Below are 8,593 nucleotides of genomic sequence, written 5' to 3'. Positions count from 1 at the left end.
TTTTTCACTACTGCCTCTGTTGGTCTCCGTTGTAGATGACCAAAACATTTCAATCTATTCTCTCTCAACTTATCTTCTATCGGTACTACTTCTACCAATTCTCGAATATACTCATTCCTAACTCCGTTTTTTCTAGTTTTGTCACACGTCTACCTTAGCATCCTTATCTCAGTAACACTCATCTTATCTACATGTTGTTTCTTAGTTGCTTGACATTCTGTCACGTACAACATTACTGGTCTGATAGCCGTTCTATAGAACTTCTACTTTAGTTTAACGGGTACTCGTTTATCAGACACCACTCCATACGCATTCCTCCACTTAAGCCACCCTACCTTAATTCTGTGAACTACATCCACTCCAATCTTTCCAATCGTTGAGATTATCAATCCTAAATAACGAAAATGTTCACTTTTAAGTAGTTCTTGGTTCTCAATCTTCACTTCTTTGTTTCTATTGTGACTGTTACTACAATTATACTTCATATACTCTATCTTAGTTCTGCTTATCCTAAATCCTTTTGATTCAAGTGTTTTTCTCTAAATCTCCAACTTAGTGTTAACTTCTTCTCTAGTCTCATCCACTAACATAATATCATCTGCAAAAAGCATACCACATGACACATTATCCTGAATATTGCGCGTCAACTAATCCATACTAAAGCAAAAAGACAAGGACTTAAGGTTGATCCTTGGTGTAACCTACAGTAATTGAAAATTCATTCGTTTCTCCAACAGGCGACCTAATAGTGGTCACCACACCTTTATACATATCCCTAATCATATCAATGTAACCTTTTGTCACTCCTTTTTTCTCTAGTAACCACCAAATTATATTCCGAGGAACTCTATCATATGCTTTCTCAAAATCGATAAAAATCATATGAATGTCTCTTTTCTTTTCTCTATACTTTTCTATTATTCTCATCAAAAGATAGATCGTTTCCACTGTTGACCTACTAGTCATAAATCCAAATTGATTATTTGACACCTCCGTTATATCTCGCAATCGACATTTCATCACTCTCTTGCACACTTTCATTGTGTGACAAATTAACTTGATTTCTCTATAGTTGTTGTAATTCTAGACATCTCCTTTATTCTTATATATTGGCACTAAAATACTCTTCCTCTACTCCTCTAGTATTTTCCTAGTCAACAAAATTTTACTAAATAACCTAGTCAGCCAAACAACCCTTTCTTACCCAAACATTTTCACGCTTCAATAGGTATATCATCGGGTCCTAAAGCCTTATTCAATTTTATATTCTTAACTGCAAACTCCATTTCAAAGTCTCTAATCCTACAATAGAACTTATAGTTCTGGTTTTTCTTATTATTGTCTACTTTCTTCCCTTTTGACCTACCTCTATGTTCCTTATTTAATAACTTCTCAAAATAGATTTTTCATCTCTCCTTAATCTCTTCATGCTTCACCAACACCTTAGAGTCCTCACCTTTGATGTACTTAACTTAATTAAAATCTTTTGTTTTCCTTTTTCTTATCTTAGCAAGTTTATATATCGTCTTCTCTCTCTCCTTACTATCTAGTCTAATGTATAGGTCATCATAGGCTTTCAACTTAGTCTCTCTTACGAATTTTTTGACCTCCTTACTGGCCAATCTATAGCGCTTAAGGTTTTCCTCAGTTCTATCATTTTGTCACTTTTTAAAGCTATTTTTTTTCGTCTTTATTACCGCTTAGACCTCCTCCCTCCACCACCAAGTTCCCTAAAGTGGGGTCCCTTTCTTTTCAACTCTCTAAGAACTTCCCTTGAGATTCGTCTCATACAATTGGCCATCGAGTTCCATATAGTGTTAGCATCATCTTCCATGTCCCAAGTACCTTCTTTATCTATTCTATTCTTAAATGTGTCTAGTTTATCCTCTTTTAGGTCCTATCATCTAGTCCTGCAACGCCCACTATCTTTCCGAGCTTGGTATTGCCCTTTAAAACATAATCTAGTACCAAAATCCTATTTTGAGACTTCAAGCTCTCTCCAGGAATCACTTTATAGTCACTGGATTTTAGACGGTCCCCTTTTCTTACTAGAAAGTAATCTATTTGATTCCTAATTGACCCACTCTTGAAGGTTATCAAATGTTCCTCCCTCTTCTTATACATAGTATTGGCCACAACTAGGGTAGATGCCAACGCAAAATCTAAAATACTCTTTCCAGTCTCATTTCTATCACCAAAACTTTACCCACCATGCACCCTCTCATAACCTAGTTTATCTACTCCTACATGGCCATTGAAATCGCCACCTATAACTAGGTTTTCTCCTACGGGTATCTCTTATAATACCTTATCCATTTGGTCCCAAAAAACTCTCTTAGTCTGATAATCTAATCCTACTTGGAGGGCGTATGAACTAATAACATTTACTATATTATCTTAAATAACTAGTTTAACTAACATAATCCTATCACTTTTCCTAATGACCGCAATTATATTTTTTACAAGACCCTTGGCAACTATTATTCTTACCCCATTCCTGTGTCTATCCTTGCCACTATAATATAGCTTAAAACCAGTATCCTCTATTTCTTGAGCATTCTCACCCATCCACTCAGTTTCTTGTACGCAAGCTATACTAACTCGTCTCCTAATCATGACATCTACCAATTCCATAGTCTTGGCTACTCTAAACCTATAATCGTGGACTAGCCTTTTTATTTGTGCTCGTCCAGAAAAACATGAAAACCTTTGTCTATTTTTCATCGCACCCAAGCGTCGATGCGACACCCCTTTCTTACTTTTCAAAACACCCGAAGGCAGGCGCAACGTGTCATTTAAGGGGGAACGACCTAGCATTTAATCGATTCAGAGTATTAGGCTTCATGTTATAAAGGATCCGAGCGGCTTTTTTACGTGTTGGTTGTCAGCTACCTAACACAACCTCTTCCTTTACCCGGGCTTGGAACTGGCGAAGTTGTTAAGCAATCTTGGCGAAGTTACCTAATTGCTATAGGGGTATTTTGAGAAATAAAAAAAATAAAATAAATAAGACTGAGACATAAGCATCGAGTTCAGCCTTCATTTATAATAGTATAAATAGATAGATAGATAGATGGATTAATTATGTGACCCTGTGTGTGTTTTTATGTTTTTTTCTTAGCCTAACTCTGGACTTATTTTGATCTACCTGATAGTTTATGTTTTGTGTAGGAGTTATGCGTGTTTTCCATCTTCAAATGGTGTGTTTTATTTAGGCGTGTATTGAGTTATGAGTCTTAATGAAAAAAATACCATTTCAGCTACAAGGATAATGAACACTTTACCTTATTGAACTATCACTCCATATCACTTTACTCCTTCAACTAAAAAATGTTATATTTTGCCACCTTAAACTATCAATTTGTATCATTATAGACCTTCTATTAACGATCCATTATAGAAATAGATGAAAAATTGATGTATGACTTGTACATGACATCTCAAATATTATGAAATTTTTTAAATAAGATTTAATTTTTTGGAAAATTACAAAAAAAATTTGGGTTTGAACCTTGTAATAAAATAAACCTTAATTTTTTTTTTGTGTCAATTTAAACCCTAATCTTTTGATTTATTTTCAATTTAAACCATATGTCTATTTCTGTTAAGTAAAATTTTCGAAAGAAGTATATTTTAGTCATTAAACTTAATGAAAATAAGTATTTTAGACATTTTTTATACATTTGCATTAAGTTTAATAGCAAACTTTTTAAATTGTTATCTAATATACTATAACACTATTTTTTTTTTTTTTAGGCAAACTTCACTTTACCCCCCTGTGGTTTGGACCGAGTGAAAATTACTCCTTTGACATTTGAAAATCAACACATAATCCCCATGTGGTTGCTGGATTGAAGTGATAGTTACCACCATTAACGACAAACGTAAAAAGACTAATTTGCCTTTGTATATATATAATCTTGCTTACCATTTCCCTTCAAATAGATGTGCATTTGAGAAGAGAAAATGTTGTGTGAAGAGAACTTAGGATTTTTATTGAACAAATTAGGGTTTGGATTGAATAAATTAGTGCTTAGATTTGACAAAGTAGTTCGATTGTTTGATTTGACAAATTAGGGGTGTAGAGTTATTGATTTGGAGATTTATGAAGCAAACGAAGCCCAAAAGTTCACTAAGAACAAGTTGGAAGGTATTTTTTTGATCTTTTCTTTTTATTTTGTATTTGATTCACTTCTGTTTGCGCGCGCGCGCGCACACGCACACACATATAAAATGTTAGTTGATATAGTTATTTATTTATTTATTATTGTATAGTATGGTGCCCTGTGTTTTGTATATTAGGGTTTTTGTGCCTCAACATAAATATAAAAAGTTACTTAATTTTTGTCGATGTTACCCCTTTTTTGTACTATTATTAGTTCACTTTTTGTGATGAACATTGTGTTTGATGATGTTATTCATATGTTGTTTCTATTTGTTTTTTTGGTTGTTTGTTTATTTATAGTGGATGATGACAATGATTTGTTTTGTTTGTTTGTTGTCATTGGCCCCATTTGGTAGAGCTGTGGGAAAGTAATTATAGATTATAGATTATAGCATAACAGATAGCTTACAGTTGTGAACATAAGCTGGTAACCTGTTTAGTGCAACTGTGGGATTACGGATTTAAGCAGCAAAGTAGTATTTGGTAAATAAGTTGTAAAATAGCTTTTTGATGTGTAATTGTCATTTTTACCCTTATGAACATAAAAATTGTAAATCTTTTTCTTCTTATTTTCTTTTCTTTTCTCTTCTTTCTTATTCTTTTTTTCTTCTCTTCTTTCTTTTTGTTAATTTTGTTTAATTTATTAATTCATTGCAATTAATATCAACTAATATCCATGTATTTATATTAATGTTGTAATGTAATTACATATTATTTTTCTTTATATTAATTTCAATTAGTTATTTAATAGAAGTTATAATATTCATTTTGTTTTATTTCATTTAATATAAGTTATTTCATTTTGTTTCTTCAATTTTAATTTTTTTAAAAAATTGTGATTCTGTTCTCATTAATTTTTTTCATTACAATTAATAATATAACAATTATCATTACAATTAGTATTAATTAATATAAAAATTGATACATTTGATAAAATTATTTCATTATAAGTTAATTAGTGTCAATTGATGGCTTATTTTCATTTTTTCATTATAAATTATTATTTTCATTTTTTCATTATAAATTGTTATATTCATTTTTTCATTATAAATCAATTAGTATAAAATTATTTCATTATAAATTAATTAGTGTCAGTTAATGGCTTATTTTCATTCGTTCATTATAAATTTTTTTTTTTTCATTTTTTTCATTATAAATTATTATTTTCATTTTTTCATTATAAATCAATTAGTATAAAATTATTTCATTATAAATTAATTAGTGGCAATTAATGGCTTTTTGTAATCAATTAATACTAAAATTATTAGTTAGTATTAATTAATATAAAAAATACTAAAATTAATACTAAAATAATTAAGACTAAAAATACTAAAATTATTAATTTTTGTAATCAATCAATTTTAATAATTAATACTAAAATTATTAATAATAATGGCTTAATTATTATTATTATTATTTTATTAAAAAAATACCGAAAACCTCTAGAGAAATAATAATAAAAAAAAATGAAAACCAGTTGGCAAGGACGACAACTCTGGTTTACCAGAAAGGGATGTGGATGGGGGATGACGATGAAGGTACAACGGCAACGTGGCGATCGCGATTGTGATCGCGAAGAGAGAGAGAGAGAGACAGAGAGATCTATCATGATCTTCCACGAACAACGCCGGAGAGACAGAGAACTGTTGCGGTCGCAAAAAGAGAGAGAGAGATCTGCCGCGATTTGCTGCGAACAACGCCAAAGAGAGAGAGATCTGTCGCAATCATGAACACACACGCACAGCCACTTCAAACACACACACACGTACACACACATATATACCTATATAACAGATCTGATATTTGAGATCAAATGAGACCACACAAATCTAAAATCTGTGTGGATTTGAGGCGACATTTCCACTTTCCGAACCCGAGATCGATGACGAAAAACCCTAGGTACGGCGCCATGGATGTAGCGCAGAGAGAGAGAGAGAGAGAGAGAGAAAGAGAGAGAGAGAGATCTCTGGTTCATGTTCGTGCGAGAAAGGGATCTCTGGTTCGCCAAAAATCACTCAAAATCGCTGGAAATCGCCAGACAACTTCGTGCAAAAGACAAAAATGAGAGTTTTTTGATTTATATACATGGTACACTTCTAATAACTTGAAATTGTGAGGGGCATTTAAGTCATTTTGCCCCTCAAATTGTAGCTGCCCAGTTAAGTTGATTGGAAAAACTTTCTTCTCCTACTCAAAGAAAAAGTTGATTTTTGACTTAAAAAAAGCTATAATTTGTATTATTAAGATGAACCAAACACACCAAAATAGATTAAATTAAGCTAAAAGCTGAAATAAGTTGAAAATAAGCCCTACCAAACAGGGCCATTGTGTTTTATCTTGAAGTGGGATATGTATTGAAAAGGTGAAAATTCCTTCTTTTATTATTCATTTACTAATATTTAATCAATTATACAATGTTTGTCATGTGTTGTGGTCCCAATAGATACATGAATTGATTTTTTTATGATATATTGATGGGTATTCTATTACTTTATGCTTGTCCTATAGTGTAGGCATAACTATATGTTTGCTTATTTTTGGTTTTTTTTTATTATTTATTTTTATTCTCTTTTTGTTTTGTGTGATTTGTTTCAGCATTAGGGATTATTCATTTATGATTTTACTTTATGTTGGTTAGATGCATAAGTATTTGTTTGTTTAGGGTTTTGGGTGGTGGTCCCAAAATGTATTTATGAAAGTCTTTTTTTTCTTTAGTAGTGAATGCCGAAATTCATTAATTTTTTTACTTTATGTTGGTTGCATGCATGAGTATTTGTTTGTTTAGGGTTTAGGATTGTGGTCTCAAAATGTGTTTATGGAAGTATTCTTTTTTCTTTAGGAGTAAATGCTAAAAATGTTAGACAATTTTATTACTGTTGAAATTCACCATGGGGGCCATTTTGTGTTTCATCCACATGTTGTTTTATGAGAGTGGTAGGATGAACAAAATAATTAACTGTGACCTTGACAAAATGTCCATGTTTGAGTTAAGAGACCTTTATTATGACCTGGTGTAGACCGCCCGGAACTCCGCTTTGCGCGCAAGGGCGCTAATCGTTGTTCTAGCTACTACAGTTCGAACTCATGTCACGGTTCTGAATCTAATCTCACAAAGTGCAATGTAAGATTGATAAATCACCAAAGAGTCCAAATCCAAAAAATCGTTTTGGAAAATCGATTTTAATCAAAAAGCGCCAAACATGGATTGCTTTGCCAGATTTTAGAGTCACCACCTAAATATTTTGTTTTGAAAAATTTAGGAAACCCTGACTCGTGCCTAAGGCCGCGTGTCTGTCATCACCAAAGTTGCCTCGGCTCGGGAACTTGGTTACGAGAGGGGAAGGTCTTGAAATGAGCACCCCCGCTCGCCCGATCAAAGGATCGGCCTCTACTAGCATGATATGTTGTTTTTTAAAACACATGTGTTCTTATTCCGGTTTATTAGCTATCTTTACTATGTGATACGCACAACATACAAGTATAGACTAAATCGCTCAAGTTTGAACAAAACATCTCATGTTTGTTTGTTTGGAAATGGTTTGAAAGTGCTACTCGCAAGTAGGCTAAGTCGCGGATTCGCCACTTTCAAGTGAGCTTAAAACATGATTTTTCCACTCCACAGAGTGGGCTTAAAACGCACATTTTGATGAATTGTTCCAATTCAAGCAATGAAGGCTTCATCCATGGGCATTCATGCAGTTTAAACATTTAAGCACATAGCCTCATTGCAAGTATGCTAAACATGGTGACATACACATCTCATGTAGGGATGCTAAAGCATAAATACTCACGGTGTATTCTGAGCCAAAAAAGAAGCTAGTTAATAATCAATGCATGATCCTAGTTATGTTAAGATGCCTAATGCAACACATGCAAAAATGCAACTGAGATAGGCTTGGCTATTCTAAGATGTCATGTGAATGCAACTTGATAACATGTATTCAAATTGGTATTGAAATACAATGCAGTTTGTATGATGCGCCGAGCCCGGTGCATGCAAGACAGATGAATGGATGCACGCATGCGAAACATAAGTATGCTAATTGAAACATGCCCTAAAACTAACCATCGAAAGCGGTTAAGTAAAAGGAAGAAAGAAATGGGGGTTGGAAGACATGCATCACACACACGCATACTTATTACAATATTTGTGCCCTCTCGACGGAGGGTCCGAATAATAAGCTAACTAGCTAATCTAAGCTAATTAAACTAATTATTACAAAACGAAGCTAATTAACCAACAAGTTAACTAATTATTACAAAACAAGCTAATTAGCTAACTACACTGGCTAATTAAACATTATAGCATAAATCAATTAGCTAAACACGTTGACTAATTAAGTGCAAAACCAAAGTATAAGCTAGCTAAGCAAAGCAGTAAAAAAGGAGCCTCGGGGCGAGAAGTGCATGCATGCTCGGTCGCCTCGT

The sequence above is a fragment of the Camellia sinensis genome, chromosome 3 (genome assembly GCF_055761805.1).
Source record: "Camellia sinensis isolate YWXY chromosome 3, ASM5576180v1, whole genome shotgun sequence".
Taxonomy (NCBI): domain Eukaryota; kingdom Viridiplantae; phylum Streptophyta; class Magnoliopsida; order Ericales; family Theaceae; genus Camellia; species Camellia sinensis.
Note: the sequence above shows the minus strand (reverse complement) of the source record.